Consider the following 22,132-nt stretch of genomic DNA (forward strand, 5'->3'; position numbering starts at 1 on the left):
TAAATGTCATTTGGGTGCAGTGCTGCATGACTGTGCAATTACTTACCAGTGAAAGTGAGAGATGCTGTGGTCATGAAGGGGGTAAAACTTTGTGGAGCCTGAGTGGTTAACACACAAGGAGGTAACTGCACCCATGTTGTGGGGGGTAGTGGCCGGGCCTGGTCTCCCTGAGAGCCCCACTTCTAGTATACTTGGTGTCTGACATACTGTTCATGGTGAGATAGGAGTTGAGCTAGTGATGTAAACAGGCCGGTTTCTCGGTCATGCCCTGTAGGGAGCCGTGTTTCTCCTCACAGAGGCTCCTGACTGACATAGCCCGACCTCCTCCTGTACAGTGCAGGCTTTCCATGATACAAGTGTGACACAGGAGACTGCTGTGTACTGAATTGTATCTTCCTCACACCCTCTCCTCTCACATTACCCTCATCGGACTTCTATACAAGCCGTGCCTTGTCCACACCGCTCCCCCCAACAGAACTACATCTCCCACACTGCTCTACGGCCAGCGGTGACGTGTCCGGGGTGGGCGTGAGCGAGACGAGGCGGTGCTGCCGGGTTGGATGTAGTTTGGCAGGCGGAACACGTGGTGGGGACTGGGCCAATGGGAAGCCGTGGAGGTGATGTACCCATGTCAGCAGATGGTGAGGAGAGGCAGCAGTAGGAAGAGGGCGATCACAGGCTCCAACAAAAGGAGAAGCTGTTGCCAGACACACCGACACTGGACGCCGGAGCCGGGTGAGTGCTCAACTGACTGCAGTCCCTCCTGGGTCGGGCGATCTTCACCTGGGTGGAAGCTCTGTACAGTGCTGGGTGTCTGCATCAGGAATAGTGAGAGGAGAACTTGGTGGGACGGTGCTGGGATGTCAGGGGGTATACCTGGGGCACAGTGAATGGGGCGGGTCATGATGAGGGCAGATGATGGCATTACACCTATGTATGTGATCAGAGGGTCATAGACAACTTCTACCATCACCTACTACTATCCTACATGTACACGCCAGCATCACGACATGTACACGCCAGCATCACGACATGTACACGCCAGCATCACGACATGTACAGACTGCTGTCATGACATGCACACAACAGCATCACGACATGTACAGATCACTATGATGGGCATACAAGCACAGATCACTATGATGGACATACATGCGCAATCACTATGTTGACATGTACAGATCGCTATGATGGGCATACATGCGCAGATAACTATGTTGACATGTACAGATCGCTATGATGGGCATACATGCGCAGATCACTATGTTGACATTTACAGATCGCTATGATGGGCATACATGCGCAGATCACTATGATGACATGTACAGATCACTATGATGGGCATACATGCGCAGATCACTATGATGACATGTACAGATCACTATGATGGACATACATGCGCAGATCACTATGATGACATGTACAGATCACTATGATGGACATACGTGCGCAGATCACTATGACCCTACCAACTCAGATGATGATGTCCCTGCCAACTCCGATAATGATGTCCCTGCCAACTCAATATTGGTGGTCTGGACATAACACCCAAGTGCTGTGTCTGCCTGGCATGGCTCTTACCATACGAGCTGAAGCTGGCCACAGACCGATTTTGTTTTTTTTTTTTATTTTTATTTTCCATTCAGGCAGCAGGCTGAATGAAAAAACAATTCCTCCATCCACAGAAACAAGGTGGATGGAGGACTCCCCCCTGCCGGGCATTGTATTCTGACAGTGCGCACAGCTCACAGATCCACAAGTGTTCCAGCAGGTCCCTTTGACAGAAGTCATTCAAGCAATCAATGTCTGTTGAGCTAGGACAGACACACACTGATCGTGATTGAGCCGGTCCCAGCTGAACTGGTCACATTTCCATGGGTCTATGGCCAGCTTTAGACTCATGCTTGGGACATGAAGCATACTGAGAGCGCACTCACTCTTTGAGTCATTCATTGTTATGGGTTAATGATTAACTTCTAATGTTTGAGTGTAATCCTGTAATCCCAGCAGCCTCCTCCTGTATTATGTGCTCCATGTATACATGCTCCACCATCTCTCGGGGTAGGCTGAAGGTAGATGGGAACCCTCTGCTTCTGTTCTTTCCAGCAAGTGGAAGCAGGTTGTGGTAATGTGTTTCTCTGCCTATGCTCAGATATGTATCACTTGTGTAAAACATGTTTCCTCTATAGGAATCTAGATCTTCCAGAGAAGAGGTGTTGGTTCCCTTTTTATTGTAGAGCATGTTCTGGCTTTTTCTTTTTTCAGTGTTGAATCTCGTCTGCCCTTCTCCTTCACTTGATTGCTATGCTCTATTGATTGTAAAGGATAGCCTGACATGAGATGGATGTGGGTGCTGACCTTCGCTCCCGCTCCTCCTTGACACACTGGGGGGCATTCATAAAGGATGTCATATAATTCCATCAGCTGCTGAACTGAGAGTGATGGTGCTTGCCGTCCATTCATGTACCTGTCAGAGGCAGCAGCATGAATCTGACAGCATTTACAGTGAGCTCTCCTTCCTCCCTTGCCGGCCACTGTGTCCATCACGCTGACAGGTGCACGGTCAAGGAGTTGTGTACCAGGGATGGAACCCGATGGGGAACTGAGAGACTAGGACCTTATCAGGTCCACCTGACTGTTGCATGACAGTGGAAGGATCTATAGCTGCTATTCAGTCCAGGAGTGGCTTTCAAATCCACCTACTGTGTTGTCCAACAAAAGTAAGGTGGACCTGATGGGGGACTTGTCTCTCAGTTATCCATCAGGCTCTGGCCAGCTAATGACAAGAAATTCCTAAATCAGGGTTTTGCCATATTTGGGTAATGACATCACTTGTTTACATTTAGCGGCCAGCTGGGGAATCCCCTGAATGACAGCTGAATAGTGCTGTGCCAGATCACATACATGACAGCTTCCCAGCACAGACATGCCCACTCTGAGTATTGGAGTACCTCTGTGTACAAACGTCCAACTTTGTCTTACTGCCAGTTTCCTAATCTGCCAACTGGTGGTCATTTTTTAAGAATCTCTCACGGCCGTAGCAACAGGTACTTAAAGTGGTGGCAGTTAGAACTGCGTGAATCTGGTACGTGTTAGTAATGTCACTGAAACGGACTCAAATGCTTGCCTGAATTAGGTGCTGCTAGTTTTAGAGAGAACCACCACTAGAAACGTGACGTCAAGGCTTTACTGCATTCCCCTCATTGGCTGCGGGGCTACAGTAGTTTGATGTCCTGATCTAGAACATGTATCCAGACTAGGAACGTCAGAATAAAGTCAGAAGTTCTGATTTACATACTTGTTCTAGGTTTTTTTTTTTTTTTTTTAGAAAGACGTCAACATTGTCAGGATTTTTTTTTTGTGGGGGGGATTCTACTGAAGTGAGGTTTCCATTGAAGGGACCAGACAGATGATTTCTGCCTACAGGGGAAATAGTGTATGCAAGAAAGCAGTACACATCTGAATCTAGCTTGACTATATATCAGGAGTCCTCAGACTTTTTAAACAGGGGGCCAGTTCATGGACCTTCACACTGTTGGGGGCCGGACTATAGTTTGAAAAAAATATCAACAAATTCACATGCACACCGCACATATCTTATTTGTAGTGCAAAAAAAAATACAATATTTAAAATGCACTGGACACTGTAATGCAATGGACCCCGCCTCACACTGTACTCCGTAACGCACTGGACACCACAATGCACTGGGCACTGTAATGCTGCGAACAACGCAACGCACTGTGCTCTGTAACGCACTGGACGCCGTAACGCACTGGACGCCGTAACGCACTGGACACCGCATTGCACTAAACACCGCCATGCACTGTACACTGTAACGCACTGGACGCCGCCATGCACTGTACACTGTAACGCACTGTACTCTGATACACTGGACACCGCAGTGCACTGTACTCTGATACACTGAACACCGCAATGCACTGTACTCTGATACACTGGACACCGCAATGCACTGTACTCTGATACACTGGACACCGCAATGCACTGTACTCTGATACACTGGACACCGCAATGCACTGTACTCTGATACACTGGACACCGCAATGCACTGTACTCTGATATACTGGACTCCGCAATGCACTGGGCACCGTAATGCTGTGAACAATGCAACGCACTGTGCTCTGTAACGCACTGTGCTCTGTAACGCACTGGACGCCGTAACGCACTGGACGCCGTAACGCACTGGACACCGCCATGCACTGTACACTGTAACGCACTGTACTCTGATACACTGGACACCGCAATGCACTGTACTCTGATACACTGAACACCGCAATGCACTGTACTCTGATACACTGAACACCGCAATGCACTGTACTCTGATACACTGAACACCGCAATGCACTGTACTCTGATACACTGGACACCGCAATGCACTGTACTCTGATACACTGGACACCGCAATGCACTGTACTCTGATACACTGGACACCGCAATGCACTGTACTCTGATACACTGGACACCGCAATGCACTGTACTCTGATACACTGGACACCGCAATGCACTGTACTCTGATACACTGGACACCGCAATGCACTGTACTCTGATACACTGGACACCGCAATGCACTGTACTCTGATACACTGGACACCGCAATGCACTGTACTCTGATACACTGGACACCGCAATGCACTGTACTCTGATACACTGGACGCCGCAATGCACTGTACTCTGATACACTGGACGCCGCAATGCACTGTACTCTGATACACTGAACGCCGCAATGCACTGTACTCTGATACACTGGACGCCGCCATGCACTGTACACTGTATTGCACTGGACGCCACCATGCACTGTAGACTGTAACGCACTGGGTGCCGCCATGCACTGTAGACTGTAACGCACTGGGTGCCGCCATGCACTGTAGACTGTAACGCACTGGGCGCCGCCATGCACTGTAGACTGTAAGGCACTGGACGCCGCCATGCACTGTAGACTGTAACGCACTGGACGCCGCCATGCACTGTAGACTGTAACGCACTGGACGCCGCCATGCACTGTAGACTGTAACGCACTGGGCGCCGCCATGCACTGTAGACTGTAACGCACTGGGCGCCGCCATGCACTGTAGACTGTAACGCACTGGGCGCCGCCATGCACTGTAGACTGTAACGCACTGGACGCCGCCATGCACTGTAGACTGTAAGGCACTGGACGCCGCCATGCACTGTAGACTGTAACGCACTGGACGCCGCCATGCACTGTAGACTGTAACGCACTGGACGCCGCCATGCACTGTAGACTGTAACGCACTGGGCGCCGCCATGCACTGTAGACTGTAACGCACTGGGCGCCGCCATGCACTGTAGACTGTAACGCACTGGGCGCCGCCATGCACTGTAGACTGTAAGGCACTGGACGCCGCCATGCACTGTAGACTGTAACGCACTGGACGCCGCCATGCACTGTAGACTGTAACGCACTGGACGCCGCCATGCACTGTAGACTGTAACGCACTGGACGCCGCCATGCACTGCACACTGTAACACACTGGACACTGCAATGCACTCACATTGTAAATACTGAAAGTGAAAGTAAAGATCGGTTCTCTCTGTAGCCTGCATGTACACTCACAAACTGGTATGCCAGCCACCGCAGTGTCCCTGATTACTGCCCCAATGTCCCTGATAACTGCCCATTTTAGTCTATAGTAAACAATACAGCCAGCCCTGTCACCTGTCTCAATCGCCGCCATACCAGCGGTATGATCACCTCCATACCAGCGTCCTGATCACCTCAATACCCCATACCATCTCCCTGATCCCTGCCATACCCCATACCAGCGCTCTGATCACTTCAATACCCCATACCAGCTCCCTAATCCTTGCCATATCCCATACCAGCGCTCTGATCACCTCCATACCAGCGTCCTGATCCCTGCCATGCCCCGTGCCAGCGTCTTGATCTCCGCCATATCCCGTGCCAGCGTCCTGATCTCCGCCACATCCCGTGCCAGCGTCCTGATAACCCCCATACTAGCTCCCTGATCACTGCCACACCTCATGCTAACGTCCTGATCACCGCCATACCCCATACCAGCGTCCTGATCACTGCCATACATCATACCAGCGTCCAACATTTTAGGAACTCAACTGATCAATTTTCAAATATATATACCAAAATTTGTAGACACTATAGCTTTCACACAGACAAATAATATACACTGTTTTGGGTTATTTTTACCCCAAAAATATAGCAGAATACATTTTGGCCTAAATTTATGAGGAAAGATTATTTATTTGTAAAATTTTATAGCAAAAACTAAGCAAAAATTATTTTTTTCAATATTTTCGGTATTTTTTAATTTATATAGCAAAAAATAACAAACCCAGTGGTGATCAAATACCACCGAAAGAAATCTGTCTAAAAAAAAAATGATACAAATTTCATATGTGTACAATGTTGTTCAACCATGTAATTGTCAAAGTGTGATAGTGATGAAAGCTGAAAATTGGCCTGGACTGGAAGAGGGTGAAATTGTCTGGACTTGAAGTGAGATAAGGGTCTTGCTTACATTTTCAGTTTTGGGGGGGCGGGATAGCTGAGCCTCATTTTTAAGCATCAAGGCAGTGGACAGGGGTCCCTTCTGTCCACCAAACGCAACCTAATTACCTGTAATGCATGTGTATTTTTTTTTTTTTTTTGTGTCCTTGCACGCATGGTCATTTCAAGGAGTTGAGAGGCAGGAAAAAACTTTTATGGCATCCGGGAACAGCAACATTTTGGCAGAAAAACACTTGACATCTGTAAATGCGCCTAAGTGCTAGGTATGTTTAGTATTTAAGCATTAATTAGTTTCAATGGGCAGAATAAATTTAGGCATCTAAACGTGTCGCACATATTTAGAAGCATCAAGCATTTTTTTTTTTTGCCAAAACACCACTGCCAGGAGGAAAGGCGTCTAGGAAAGATAGCAAAAACATCCAGTGTGCATAATATATCGTTTCAGGCAAATGTGCACATAAACCTAAACTGGTAATCTTACCATCCAGCCAAAAATGGTTAGATTGGGAAATTTTAGGTTTGTGTGACATACTTACTCAGTGCAGACACCCCTGTACTGTTTAAAGCGAAGCTTCACAAAAAGTCAAGTCCCCTTGATTTGATTCCAAACCCCCCCTCGGTGTGTAATGCCCCGTACATTCTATGAATATTGTATGAAAATTTTTGTAGGAGGACCGATTGTCCGATAATCGGATCGTTAGTACACAGCTTTCGAGAGCCGATCATGACAATTTGTGCGACAATATCCGAAGAGACAAGCACAAAAAATTTTCTCGTATGATACCAGATCGTACGATTTTTTGTTTAACCATTAGCCGCCCGGCCAATGGCCGTTTGGCGGCTTCAAATGTGCCTCTGCACTCCGGGTGCACGCCATTTTGTGTGCTCCCGCACATGCGCAGTTTGCGCTAATGCAGAGCGGCGCAGCAGTGCGATCTGTCACTGGCCGTGTACCTCGGACACGGTCGATGACAGATCCGAGTACCGGCTCCCGTTGCTGGTACCATGTGACCTGCTGTGACCAATCACAGCAGGTCACATGACAGTTGTATACAATGGATGGCTTCATTCATGATGCCATCCATTGTATACTAGTGCCTAGCTGTGAATGGTCACAGCTAATCACATGCACATGTCATGTGATTAGCTGTGACCCAATCACAGCTAAGCACAAAAAAAAAAAAAGCTGAATGAATCGATTTCATTCAGGTAAATGGTTGCTTATAGCAAAGTAATTCTTTGCTATAAGCAAATTGTGTAAAAAAAAAAAAATAAAATACTGATCACTTCCCCAAAGTAGTACAATGTTACTATGGTAACATTGTACTACTTTGGTCATAGTAAAATATGAAAAAAAAAATCTTAAAAATAAAAAAATGTAATAAAAAATTAAATATAATAAAAAAAAAAAAAAAAAAAAAAATATATATATATTTTTTTTTCATACTGTCACCAGTCAGTGTCCCTGTTCACCGCCATGCCAGTTATATGATGACGCTGTACTGCACTGGTGACAGTATGTAAAAAAAAAAATAGTGAAAATAATTTTTTTTATTTTTTCATTTTCCGAAAAATTATGACAAAAAATAAAACTTCAAAAAACTCGCCATGCCTCTTATGAAGTACATCAGACTGTCTACTCTGCAAAAAGGGGTCATTTGGGGATATCTGTACTATTCTGACATTCTTGGACCTCAAGAAATTAGATTGGCTGTCAGTACTTCAGGATTGATCAATATTCAGATATATACCATAGTTTGTGAACTCTATAACCTTCCTACAAACTAAAAAATACATCCTAATTTGGGTTATTTTCACCAAAGACATGTAGCAGAATACATCTCGGCCTAAATTTATGAAGAACAATTATTTATTTGTAAACTTTTTAAACAGAAACAAAGAAAAATGTGTTTGTTGGTCTTTTTTTGTTAATTTAGCAAAAAATAAAAACCCCAGCGGTGATTAAACACCACCAAAAGAAAGCTCTAGTTGTGTGAAGAAAATGATAAAATTTTAGTTTGGGTACAATGTTGTATGACCGCGCAATTGTCATTCAAAGTGTGAGAGCGCTGAAACCTGAAAAATGACCTGTGTAGTTCGGTGTAAAATTGCCCGGTATTGAAACGGTTAATCAGTACAGTAGTCGTCCGAAAATACAATACATGACATCACTTTCAAAATTCTTTTCTTTCATAGGAGAATTTTCGTACCTTTTAATAACCTTTTCACTTTCGATGTGAGACTAGCAGACGAAAAAGAACGGGCGATTGTTCGTCCAATATTCTCATCGTGTGTACGGGGCTTAACATAGCAACAGTTTTTTTGGAGGGGGATCAGTGCCTTGCCTCACTCCCTCCTCTCCCTCAGTCTCCTGTGATATGGCACATTTCCCAAGAGGCTTCCTACAGCACTGTGCACGCTTTTTATGAATTAATTTTTTGGCCAATGAAAATTTAATAAACGCCAAAACCTTTTACGTGCCTGAATGCATCAAAACGGCCTTAAACATGTTTGAAAAAAATGTGGCTTTAGGTGCATTTTTCACGCTGCTTTCTCCTGCCAGGAGAAAGACGTTTAGAAGAATTGCAGTGTGCGTAAAGCCAGCCATACACGGGTCAAATTGCTAAAGAATTTTCTTTCGAAAATCTTTTCTAAGAATTTTCGTTCAAATTTCACACCATTAGTTGATCACAGAAACGGTTAATTTTTGTGTGACCATCAAATTTGAGTGATCGGCCATGTTGGAAATTTTTTGAAAAATGAATGAATTTCAACTCAATGATGGGAGAATCGTGTAAGAAATATAAAGCCGTGACCTGGAAAGAAAAGAAAATTCTTGGCCACGAAAATTCTTTTCTGTAGCAACATGAGGAGAAATTGAAGGATTTGTTGGTCGAATTTCGAAATCAATGGTGGCACCATTGGATTACAAAACGTACAAAATTTCCGATTTTCTAAATAAAATTCGTTCGGAATTTGACATATGGCCTGCATAAAGGGGCCTTTGAGAGACACTGTCACTTTACCCTGCTTGGGCCAGGTGACAGTGTCTCTTTAAGTTATACTTGTCACTTTTGGGGTTATTTACTGAAACTGGACAGCGCAAAATCTGGTGCAGCTCTGCATAGAAACCAATCAGCTTCCAGGTTTTATTGTCAAAGCTTCATTGAACAAGCTGAAGTTAGTAGCTGGTTGGCTCCCATGTACAGCTGAAGCAGATTCCCAGTTCCCAATTTTAGTAAATCTTCCCCTTTAGAAGCTGCATTGTTCTGGTTATTGAGCATGGCTGACCTAAATGTCTCTTTTTTTTTTTTTTTTTTTTTTTTTTAACCTAAAATATTTTTTAATCTCTTCGATATCTAGTTACTTAATATATACAGTATAGGCCAGCCCTAAGGAGCAAACTATCTAGTTTACATTTTAGTGACATTAGACATCATTTGACATGAGAAGGTGTGCTTGGGGTTGGCACATATTTTGCAGCTTAGTCATCTCTGTATATCAGGTCATCTCTGTATATCTTTGTCCCATATATATATGAATATGTCAAATCATATTCTTTTACATGAACATTCCAAAATCTCACTGTAGTTTCTCACCCATTTCTGTGTGAGCACACTGTTTTAGAGCTCATTTACACTTGCTTCGATTTCAACACACAATAAAGCTCCTAGGCTAGATACTAAGCCATGGGGATCAGCAAAGAACTGACATCTTTTTATGTCCTTTTCCATCTTTATAAAGTTCCATTACCTTGTTACGCAGGACTTTTGACAGTTCTTTTCTGATCCCCACGCTAAGTATCTAGCCTAGTCAGTGCTTCCACGTAAGAGCTAACAAATGCATTGGCTATTTATACACTGACACTAATTGCATTTTAAAAAGCCACATATGTGGGACATTAACCTCTAATTGGCATTTTAACCAGTGTGTGTCACCTAGTGTGTCTGAACCAAGGCCAAACATTCCAGGGTATGTAAACTTTTGATCATGGCCATTTGGGTGATTTCTGTTATCATTATGATTTAAAAAGGAGCCAAACAACTATTTGATAATAAATGGCTTCATATGATCATCATCCTTCAATAAAAGAGTAGTTTTTGGCATCATCAGTCATATTTTCAATATCAATGCCAAAATTTCACAATTTCTGCCAGGGTGTGTGTGTGTGTGTGTGTGTGTGTGTGTGTGTGTGTGTGTGTGTGTTCTTTTTTAATACAAAGAAAAGATATCCTTTTTGGTGTATGTTTCTAAAAAGATGCAAAAATCTGTCATTTTACTTTGGGCTTAAACAGTTCTTGGTTGACAGGATACAAGTGGTATTTTCCTGACCTGTATGCACCTGTCAGACGTGTCTCCACGTTGTTCTGCCTTCTGGATTATCCCTTGTCTTTGTTTCTTACCTATAAGTCACAGTGGTGGCTTTGACAGTTAAAGTGAAGGGTGGGGGCTGGTATTTGTATACTGCTGGAGTGTGGTAATGGCTGTGGCTATTTAACCCCTGCAGGGTCTGCCCAACAGTCCCACATTTAAAGCACTCCTAGGAGAAACTGCAGGCTTGCAGATGTCCCACCAGGAACTCTCTGGACCCCCCTCCAATGTAGTCTGTGATGTCAACCATGAACGGTGATGACACACTTGTCCTTCGCAGTTTCCTCCCTTGGTAATGATGGTGCAGGTTACATGAAGATTTTTCCAGAACGTCAGTTGGGGGATCAGTTGACATCGGAGAGTCCTTGTAGCATAATGAAAGTTCCAGGTCTAGATCCCATTCACATCTGTGTGCTTTGTTTGCAGTCCTTCGCATTGTAGATAATACTACATTTTTGTTTTCTATAAATAAAAAAAAGAGTTTATATTTATATGCTGCGAGCAGTGCTATTGTACAGAAAGGTCACTTACCTCCTGTTATGGCAGTCTCTACTGGGACTGTCTGCATCTCCCTTTTTTGGGTGCCTAAGCCACGATCCTTCTCTCCCCACTGACCCCTGGCTCACATATCCGCGTTCCTGCGGGCCGCGTTTTGTGCTGGCATGAGATCCCATTCATTTGAATGGACTCCCGTGCCCTGGGACATGCAGGGAAGAAGGCGCCCAGGTGTGAATGGAGCTTCCTTGGTTTTCTCATTGAAGTCTATGAGAGGCATTTTTGCCTTGAAGTCTATGGGAGGCATATTCGCATTGAAGCCTGTGGGGCGCCACTGCGCATTGAAATCCATGGGAGGCAGTGTGTGAACCCATGCACCAGGATGCAATTTCTAGTTGCCATGGTGCCTGGGAGTTGTTGAACCCTGGTTTATTAGTAGGTTGGTTTTTTTTTTTTTTTTACCTTAATGCGGAGAACACATTGGGGTTGATTTACTAAAACTGGAGAGTGCAAAATCTGGTGCAGCTGTGCATGGTAGCCAATCAGCTTCTAACTTCAGTTTGTTCAATTAAGCCTTGACAATAAAACCTGGAAGCTGATTGGTTTCTATGTAGAGCCTCACCAGATTTTGCACTCACCCACTTAGGGTCAAAACAAAGAAACTATTAATGTCTGCCTGTCAATGTTCACTATCCTTTTTAAAATTAGATTTTTTTAAATTAAATAAGATATGAAAAAAACTATTTTATAACTTAAAACTCTGTTACAAATCAGGATTTTCATTGTATTCAGATAATTTTGTAGAGAGGCAAATGCTGTGCTGCTCTAAATACATGACAAAGATCTGTTTACATGGCAGAATGAGATGCCAACAATTCCAGTTTATTTACTTTAGTTCAGTTATGTAGGAGTCGGTAAGATTTTGCAGATAGCAGCCTAAAGTGATATTAATCCCTTTGTTTTTTTTTTTCTTAAAGCAATTTCAGCAGCTGATTTAATCACTTACTGAGTATGCAGCTTTGGTATCGCTTAATGCGTGCCTATATTTCAGTTTAAGTTGGCGCCATGACCTCAGGATTCCTGTTTCTGGGTGGCTTCTTTCTCTTGCAGCATCCTTTGAATCCCCTTGGCATGCAGGGACGAGTTAAGTCTTTCTACACTGTGTAGATCAATAGATACACACAGCCTCATAGCCTAGGATTGTAAGGCACTCCCCTACCCTCTTGTGCTTCTTTGTCCAAGCTAACAGACCAGCTGGAGACTGCACTGTCCACTGTTAACCCTTTCTTGTGGATCGGACCGGAAGACCGAAAGTTCAGGGAAGCAGCACTGGGAGAACAGGATCCAGTAGCACTGAAAATTGTAAACTGCAAGTGCTGAGGTAAGAATTTATTTATTTCAGCATTATCTGCAGAGAACAAACAATTTCACAGTATGACTGTACAGTGTTCAGTGCCCATCTCATCTTTTTTGATTGCTTACATGAGCTAAATTATATAGGAGAAGTTTTTAATTAAGGAACAGTTTAACTGTAAATGGGTATCAAAATATAAAACAAAAATAATCAGTCCTTAAGTCAAATATTTTTGTTCTTTTCTCCATTTGAATAAAAGAAATGTTAGGCTACTTTGACACTGCTCCATTGCAAAAAAATGTGGTAAAAACACATATGCTTGTTTTGCTGCGTTTCTGGTGCGTCGGGGCATGCACCTAATGAGACGACGGATGGTGTCCTGGGGGATTTCCTCCCAGATCTGGACCAGGGCATCACTGAGCTCCTGGACAGTCTGAGGTGCAACCTGGCAGTGTCAGATGGAGAGAAACCTGATATCCCAGAGGTGTTCTATTGGATTTAGGTCAGGCGAGCATGGGGGCCATTCAGTGATATCAATTCCTTCATCCTCCAGGAACTGCCTGCATACTCTCACCACATGAGGCCGGCATTGTCGTGCACCAGGAGGAACCCAGGACCCACTGCACCAGTGTAGGGTCTGACAATGGGTCCAAGGATTTCATCCTGATACCTAATGGCAGTCAGGGCGTCATTGTCTAGCCTGTAGAGGTCTGTGTGTCCCTCCATGGATATGCCTCCCCAGACCATCATTGACCCACCACCAAAGTGGTCATGCTGAACCATATTACAGGCAGTCTAATGTTCTCCACGGCTTCTCCAGACCATTTCACGTCTGTCACTTGCGCTCAGGGTGAACCTGCTCTCATCTATGAAAAGCACAGGGCGCCAGGGGTGGACCTGTCAATTCTGGTGTTCAGTGGCAAATGCCAATCGAGCTCTTTGGTGCCGGGCAGTGAGCACAGGGCCCACTAGAGAACGTTGGGCCCTCAGGCCACCCTCATGAAGTCAGAGACATTCACACCAGTGGCCTGCTGGAGGTCATTTTGTAGGGCTCTGGCAGTGCTCATCCTATTCCTCCTTGCACAAAGGAGAAGATAGCGGTCCTGCTGATGGGTTAAGGACCTTCTATGGCCCTGTCCAGCCCTATGCGCGTTTTTGAGGTGTTTGATAGGCGTTTGCCAAGCGTTAAAACCGCACCACAAACGCCTATAATGAAGTCAATGGTATTAACGCTTCACAAACACCCCACAAATGCCTGCCAGGCGTTTGAGGAGCATAGACTTGAATGGGATGCTTTAACTCCTCCTGACTTGACATGAGGCATCAATTTTGCCGCGATGCTAGCGCTTCAGTGTGAACAGCACTGTGTTCTGCCATGTGAAGAATTTTTATAGGTGTTTGAGGAGCGTTAAAAACGCTTCCCTAACGCCTGCTAACAAAGCTAGTGTAAATTTAGCCTAAGTCAGAGCTGTGTGAATCTCAGAATTGGATGGGCAGACCTCTGTTCTATCTGTGTGTTTTAGCTGTTTGCCTGGAGTTCAGCTTTAAGCACGTCCTGGCTGCCTACTGCAGATATACTATGGCTGAGTGCCCTCCCTGGATCATGTACATGTATGTGATCCTGCTCTTCTGGGTAGTGTGTGTGTTTGTGTGTGTCATGCCAGCTGTACTGCCATTCGCTACAGCACATGCTGATTAGCAGGTCCCAGCCAATGATTTATGGCTGGGATCGGCTGAGTGAATGACAGAAAAGAGTCAGAAAAACAACACAGGGCTTTCTAAAGACAGCAGCGATGTGCACCAGCACATTGCTTAGTAACACAACACACAGTAAACATTGGTAGGCACACAGTTAACCCTTTGATTGCCCCTAAATGTTAACCCCTTCCCAGCTAGTGTCATTAGTACAGTGACAGTGTATTTTAGTACTGATCACTGTATTGGTGTCACTTGAAGATGTCAATGTCATTTGGTCAGTTCCCGCCCAGTGTCAATTAGTGCCAGATTTCCCACCACACTATAACAGTCCCACTATAAGTTGCTGATCGCCTCCATTACTAGTATAAAAAAGTAAATCAAAATTCCAGTATATAGACCATAGTTTGTAGACACTACAACTTTCACGGAAACCAAAGACATGTAGCAGAATACATTTTGGCCTAAATTTATAAAGAATTCATTTTTCTTTAAATTTTTGGTCTTTTTATCATTTATATCATAAAAAATCTAGTGGTGTTCAAATACCACCAAATGAAAGCTTTATTTTTGTTAAAAAAAAAATATAATAAGTGTGTATGTATGTATATGTATATGTGTGTGTGTATATATATATATATATATATATATATATATATATATATATATATATATATATATAATGTGTGTGTGTATATATATGTATATATATATATATATATATATATATATATATATATATATATATATATCTCTATATCAGGGACGGACTGACAACTCATGGGGCCCCTGGGCAATAGGGGATCGTGGGGCTCGAAAAAGGCATCATGGGCATCTCATGGGGCCCCCTACTGACCATGGCCCTTGGGCAGTGCCTGGGTTTCCAAATGGTCAAAATCTACGAGCACTCAAGTGGTTAAACACTTTTTTTTTTTTTTCTTTCTTTTAAGGTTGCTCAGATTGGCTGCTTCACTAGCAAAAATTGTGCACTATAAGGTCAGCAGAAAGTGTTACAGCTTCTTTTAGTTGTCGCAGTTCCACCCACTGAATGATTGCGTAGGTCAGTGTCATTTCTTCAATGGAATCGTAATCTGTTCCAGACTACAGGGAGCTCACTGTAGTAAGAGTCAGCAAGATATCTTCCAGAACAAGGGAACTGTGTCATGTTGAGATCAGCACACATCTAATCCCCAGTGTAGTGAACTTTTGTAGAAGGCAGTGAAGTAGACCGAGTGTGCACGTAACTTCAGAACATGCTGTGAACTTTTCCATACGGTCATCACTTATGTGATAAAACAGAAATAATTTATGGAAACTGAAGAGCAAGAAAAGGAGGCAGTCACGTTTTTGAGTTCAGACTTTGTTCATACTACAGTATAACATGAATATAACATTGAATTATTACAAGGCAGGGTTTTGGATTAGGTCTTTAGTACAATAAGAGATAACTCTGTTGTTCTAAATTAGCGTAATCATTCCTTTCTCTGACTCCCAGCTCTAAAAATGAATGTATAGGAAAGTATGTAATAGAAACTCTCAACCTCCCGTATTTTTATTTGGGTGGATGGAAATGCACCAGACTGTGACAGCAGTCCTTATAGCACCCTAGATTCCTAAAACCAGTCCAACAGGGTGAGGGCAAGCACATGCTCCTCCCTCATGGGAAGCAGATAGGTGGCACATAAGCAACCCTTCCCCTTTGCTAGCACATTCTCCTACCTCGGAAAGGGAATCCTTCTCAAACCAGTGAGCCCCCATGTGGAAGGGCCAGCAGTTGGGTACTAAAATGGCAGGGTTTCTATTATTGCTGTTAATCAAAGATGAAAATAAATCCCAGCTCAATTACCAACTTGCCTGTAACAAACAGAATTGACCATGTCTAAGTTCGCATTAAAAACCAGGGATTTAGTTTACACACATTTCCAAATATATGTGTAAGCTGCTCTGGCCACATCAAGGCACCCCAGTGTACTGTGGTCCTAACTCCATAAATAGAAGCACATATAGAAGTGGATAGATCAATGTCAGGTGTACTGGGAGACCCCTCCTTTAAAGGTACAGGGGTACAATGGCAGCTGTAGACATCCAATGCGTCCCCACACCAATTCACCAACTAGAGAAACAATAACTAGGCTTTGCAGCAAGGAGCACATGGAAGGGCAATGCAAGTCAAAAACGAACAAACACTTATCAGCCAGTCTGCAACAAACCGAATTGACCCTGTCAGTTCACATTAAAAACAAGGGGTTTAGTCGCACACATTTGCAAATACATGTGTAAGCCACAGTAGCCACGTCAAGGCACCCCAGTGTACTGTAGTCCTAACTCTATCATTTGATATTCTCCAAGTAGGAGCATCTATAGCAGTGGATAGATTAAGAGCAGGTGTGCCTGGAGGGAACCCACTCTTCCTTGTATTATGGCTGCCTCTGTGTCCTAGAATGACAGGCTGGTTATATTTGGAGAATTCTTTTATTTTTTTTTCTTTTACGAATTTTTCATTTTTATTATAAAATACAATTGATTTGACATTTTCCTTTTATTCCCAAATGTAATCAGTGAATGTGTAGGGAATGTAGTATTAACCCTTTATAACGAGGGGGTTACAGTAAACCACTCTTTTCCATGCTTTATGAATAGCATGAATGTTGGGCAAATGGTCCTGGAGATTTATTTTTCAATTATGAATCGTTACCTGATTCTAGGAGGATACTGCATATGATCTTGCTGCTAAAGGGATATCACTGGGGGGCACTAGAGCCAAGTGGTCTGGCACCTCCCTGTGTTGATCCAGTAGCTGAATAACACCTGAACATCCACTGGTCTTAGTGCTGGTTCACACTTGTGTGATATCTGATGTGACAATCACATGACAAGGGAAATCACATCATTTTCAATGGTGCCTGTTCACATTGATGTGACTCTGTGTGGTGCAATTTTAGAAAAAGGTTCCTGTGCTACTTTGGTGTAATTTCAGTGTGCTGTGGCTCCATAGAATATGCTAACCACATCCAAAGTTGCATCTCAATAGTGTAAACTGAGCCTCTTACCTGGTACAGAAAAAACACAGGAACCTTTGTCCTCAGGAAGGATGTGCTTGAGCTGGAGAGAGTTCAGAGAAGAGCAACAAAGTTAGTCGACTGAAGGACCTCAGTTATGAGGAACAACTACAAACGTCAAATTTGTATTCTCCATAGAAAAGAGACAATTGAGAGGAGATAAGATAGTGATATACAAATACCTCAATGATGATTTCAGCATAAAGAATAAACTATTCAGTCTCTGGGTGTATAAGAAGACATGCGTAGGGGTTTTTTCACTGTTGGGGCAGTAAGCGAATACAATAAACAGATATGGCATATGATTTTTGACATAAACAGAACCACATAGGTTGAACTGGATGAATTGGTGTCTTTATTCAACCTTACCAACTACACTATATTGCCAAAAGTATTGGGACACCCTTCAAAATCATTGGATTCAGGTGTTACAATCGCCTCAATGGCCACAGGTGTATAAAATCAAGCACCTAGGCATGCAGACTGCTTCTACAAACATTTGTGAAAGAATGGGTCACTCTCAGGAGCTCAGTGAATTCAAGCGCAGTACCGTGAAAGGTTGCAATAAGTCCATCCATGACATTTCCTTGCTACTAAATATTTCACGGTCAACTATTAGTGGTATTATAACAAAGTGGAAGCCGCTGGAAACAGCAACTCAGCCACGAAGTGGTAGGCCACGTAAAATGACAGAGCGGGGTCAGTACATGCTGAAGAGCACAGTGCACAGAAGTTGCCAACTGTCTGCAGAGTCAATAGCTAAAGACCTCCAAACTTCATGTGGCCTTTAGATTAGCACAACAACAATGCATAGAGAGCTTCATGGAATGGGTTTCCATGGCCAAGCAGCGTGTCTGGGATTGGTGGTTGCCAGGAGCTTGCTTGACTACATTGTCAAGTTTGCATTGTCAAGACTGCAAGTGTAAACTTTGATGGAAGAGAAATTATGGTGTGGGGTTGTTTTTCAAGGGTTGGGCTTGGCCCCTTAGTTCCAGTGACAGGAACTCTTAACGCATCAGCATATCAAGACATTTTGGACAATTTCCTGCTCCCAACTTTTTGGGAACAGTTTGGGGATGGCCCCTTTCTGTTCCAACATGACTGTGCAGCATTGCACAAAGCAAGATACATAAAGACATGGATGAGCAAGTTTGGGGTGGAAGAACTTCACTGGCCTGCTGAGTCCTGACCTCAACCCGATAGAACACCTTTGGGATGAATTAGAGCTGAGACTCCGAGCCAGGCCTTTTCATCCGACATCAGTGACTGACCTCACAAATGCGCTTCTGGAAGAATAGTCAAACCTTCCCATAGACACTCCTAAACCTTGTGTACAGCCTTTCCAGAAGAGTTGAAGCTGTTATAGTGGCAAAGAGTGGGATAACTCAATATTCAACCTTACGGACGAAGTCTGGGATGACATTAAAGTTCATGTTTGTGTAAAGGCAGGTGTCCCAATATTTTTGGCAATATAGTGTATGTAACTATATGTAACTTTGTTGTATTGGATGCAAAGCTTGAACTTCTTCCAGGGACTGTCTGCTTTTAGGAAATGTGCTACTGTTTGGTTATTCTCCCTCCTCTGTTCTCCTTCCCTGTGCAATAAACATTTTAAAAAAATATCTATGGACTGGATTGTGGTTATTGTAAGTGTGTACTATACCTGGGAACAAGGCAAATCTCAACTGGGGTCCAACTTGCACCACACAAGGCACAGTTGGGTGGAAGCACTGCTAACGAGACTGTAATATGTTCCTATGCCAGCCATTCTCAGCCATGGTTCTGTGCAACCCTAAGGTTTCTCCAGAGGTTGGTAAGGGTTCCTCGGGCTGTGATTGATTGGCCTATCCGATGGTACCTGCATATTTCCAGGTGTAAAGCCATTTGCCAAAGCCAGCAGCATGACCGCAATGAACCTTTTTAGCTGTGTGAAATAATGTAATTCTGACCACTATGGTGAGGGGGACACATTCTTCCCAATGATCACCAATGTTAGGGACATTTTTTCACTGATGAATTGGTTTTAGCTGGAGTTACCTGAGACCTGAAAATTATTTCAAGGGTTCCTCTGGGGTAAAATGGTTAAGCCAGGCTGCCTTTGTGGAGGTCTAGCATTCAGTTTACCGTACAGGTTCAAAGTATATTTGTAGCCTGAAGAGAAACATTATCTAGGAGTGTAAAACTATGGCTGCTTTTATAAAGAGATATTCTGTTCTCTGTACAGTTTGCATTTTGTATGTACATGGGGGCAGCTATATTTGGTCATTACATACACGGGCTCTGCTTCCTGCTTTGCAATGCTACGCCGTGGTTGTTCTTTATTGCTCCTCGTTGTAGTAGCTATTGTATCTTGCTTCCAGTGGCTCTTCTGCAAATCTCTGCATTTAATAAAATAACAAAAAAGGAAGAGAAAGCATGTGACAGATTACTTTTTCATTTTATAATTTTAATTAATTGCCATGGTGAAAAGAAGCTAAATTCAATGAAAGTAGATGATATTTTTGGCGACACAGTAAAACTATCAAGTAGTGGCTATTTGAAAACAACATTTTGGGTACTGCCAATGAGAACAGCAATGACTAAAGAAGGTGACACCATTTAGTGTCCCTGAAGATTTGGGTGTCAAATGGAAAGCAGTGTCCTGGATTGTGTTGGCACTACAGGGCATAGTCCAAAACCTAGAGACTGTCCCACAGGATCCGGGGTGTCTGTCAACTTAGCCTTCTATTCTGGGTATTTGCCCCCAGTTACTGAGGTCTCAGTGAAGTCTAATATTAACTAAGGTCCCTAATTGTATCAGCTCTGCAGTCTACACTTCCCCAGATACACCTTCTCATTTAGAGGTGCAATTGTTCCAAGAAGAATGTGCATCTGTTTTTAATTGGAAAATAAACATGTTAAGACCTACGAGCATGTTTTATATTTGCACTCTACAAGGATTCCTAATATGATTGAGGAGTGAGAAGGTGGTGTACCTTCCAGTCATCTCATGAGAATCCAATATGACTCAGTGGTAGGGTGTTCTGCTATCAGAGGCTGGCTTCGGGGAAGTTGAAATATGTCAAAAAGGTGCTAGAATGGACAGAGGAAGACACTGCAGAGACAATGATTGTACTCTGTGAATTATCAGCACAGTAATGAGTTGGATTTGTTGCCTTTCAAACCGTAATGAAATAAGGAAAAATCTACTGTAAGGCTAATTTCACACTGATCCGCTGCAAGAACGCCTGGGCGTTTTTACCGCGTTTTTGCAGCATTTTTTATAAAGGACACATGCACCAAAAATGCTTCTCAGAGGCGTTTCTCATCCGTTTTCCATTGATTTCAAAGGAAAGAGGCGTTTTTGGGGCGTTTTTTCTTAACTCCGCAAACATGCCCCAAAGATGCTGCAAGGGAACATACATAGATAGGGAAGCAGTTTTCTTGTGCTTTTCAGGAACTTTTTTTTTTTAAATGCATAAACGCTTGAAAAACTCCTCAGTGTTAAAGTAGACTTAAGCTAGTTACACACTAGAAGTTTTTTTTTTCTTGTTCAACCCAGCAGGGTGAAGGAAGAAACAACTGCGAGATTGCCTAACACAAGCGATCTCCCCCACTGTTCTATTGTGTTCTGACAGGGGGACTGCCCCCCCACCACCACCACCACCAGAACACACTGGTCAGCACTGACAGCCATTGGCTGCCAGTGCTGGTCGGATGCTGGTTTTACAGCATGCCTGTTCTCTTGAATCAACCGTTTTTGGCCGATTTTTCAGCCAGTGTATACCCAGCTTTAGGGCTCATTCAGACGGGGGCCCCTAATGCATGTTTTATATGGGTTTACTCAGAGTGCTTCAATGTTACTTTCACAATCCAAATTGGGGTGAGGGTACTAAGCGAACATCTCCATTTTCTCTTTGCTTGAATGTCTTATTTCAGCCCCTGGGTGTTCTGCTTGTTAGGAAGTTAGTGCACGCCTTAGACATGCCATGTTCTTTCATACATTAGACAGAAGTCTTGCTTTTAAAATATGTCCTGTGGTATAGCAGTATTATAATTACACAATAGAGATGAGGTCTCATCCACTATTGTTCATACTCCATTCCCAAATGTCAAAGAAGAAAAAGTAAATTGGAGAGCTGTGTGTATAACTGCCGAAAGCAATATATCTCATACAGTTTGCTTAAGGATCATCGTTTGCCAGAATATGTTTGCGCTATATAGTGTGGTGTGTGTGTATAATATATATATATACAGTCAGGTCCATAAATATTGGGACATCGACACAATTCTAACATTTTTGGCTCTATACACCACCACAATGGATTTGAAATGAAACGAACAAGATGTGCTTAAACTGCAGACTGTCAACTTAATTTGAGGGTATTTACATCCAAATCAGGTGAACGGTGTAGGAATTACAACAGTTTGCATATGTGCCTCCCACTTGTTAAGGGACCAAAAGTAATGGGACAATTGGCTTCTCAGCTGTTCCATGGCCAGGTGTGTGTTATTCCCTCATTATCCCAATTACAATGAACAGATAAAAGGCCCAGAGTTCATTTCAAGTGTGCTATTTGCATTTGGAATCTGTTGCTGTCAACTCTCAAGATGAGATCCAAAGAGCTGTCACTATCACTGAAGCAAGCCATCAT

General features: G+C 43.4%; 1 protein-coding gene across 2 annotated transcripts in view; it reads left to right on the plus strand.

Annotated features, from left to right (window-relative positions):
* The first annotated feature begins 584 nt into the window (after positions 1-584).
* The window catches only part of ACLY (ATP citrate lyase), a 109,972-nt gene continuing 88,424 nt past the window's right edge, over positions 585-22,132 (plus strand). For both annotated transcript variants that reach the window (XM_089690637.1, XM_089690638.1), the window contains exon 1: positions 585-735. The gene's annotated coding sequence lies outside the window, so the exon portion shown is untranslated. The remainder of the gene's footprint in view (positions 736-22,132) is intronic.

The sequence above is a fragment of the Staurois parvus genome, unplaced genomic scaffold (genome assembly GCF_062004578.1).
Source record: "Staurois parvus isolate SC_StPar_1 unplaced genomic scaffold, SC_StPar_1.0 ptg000538l, whole genome shotgun sequence".
Lineage (NCBI taxonomy): Eukaryota > Metazoa > Chordata > Amphibia > Anura > Ranidae > Staurois > Staurois parvus.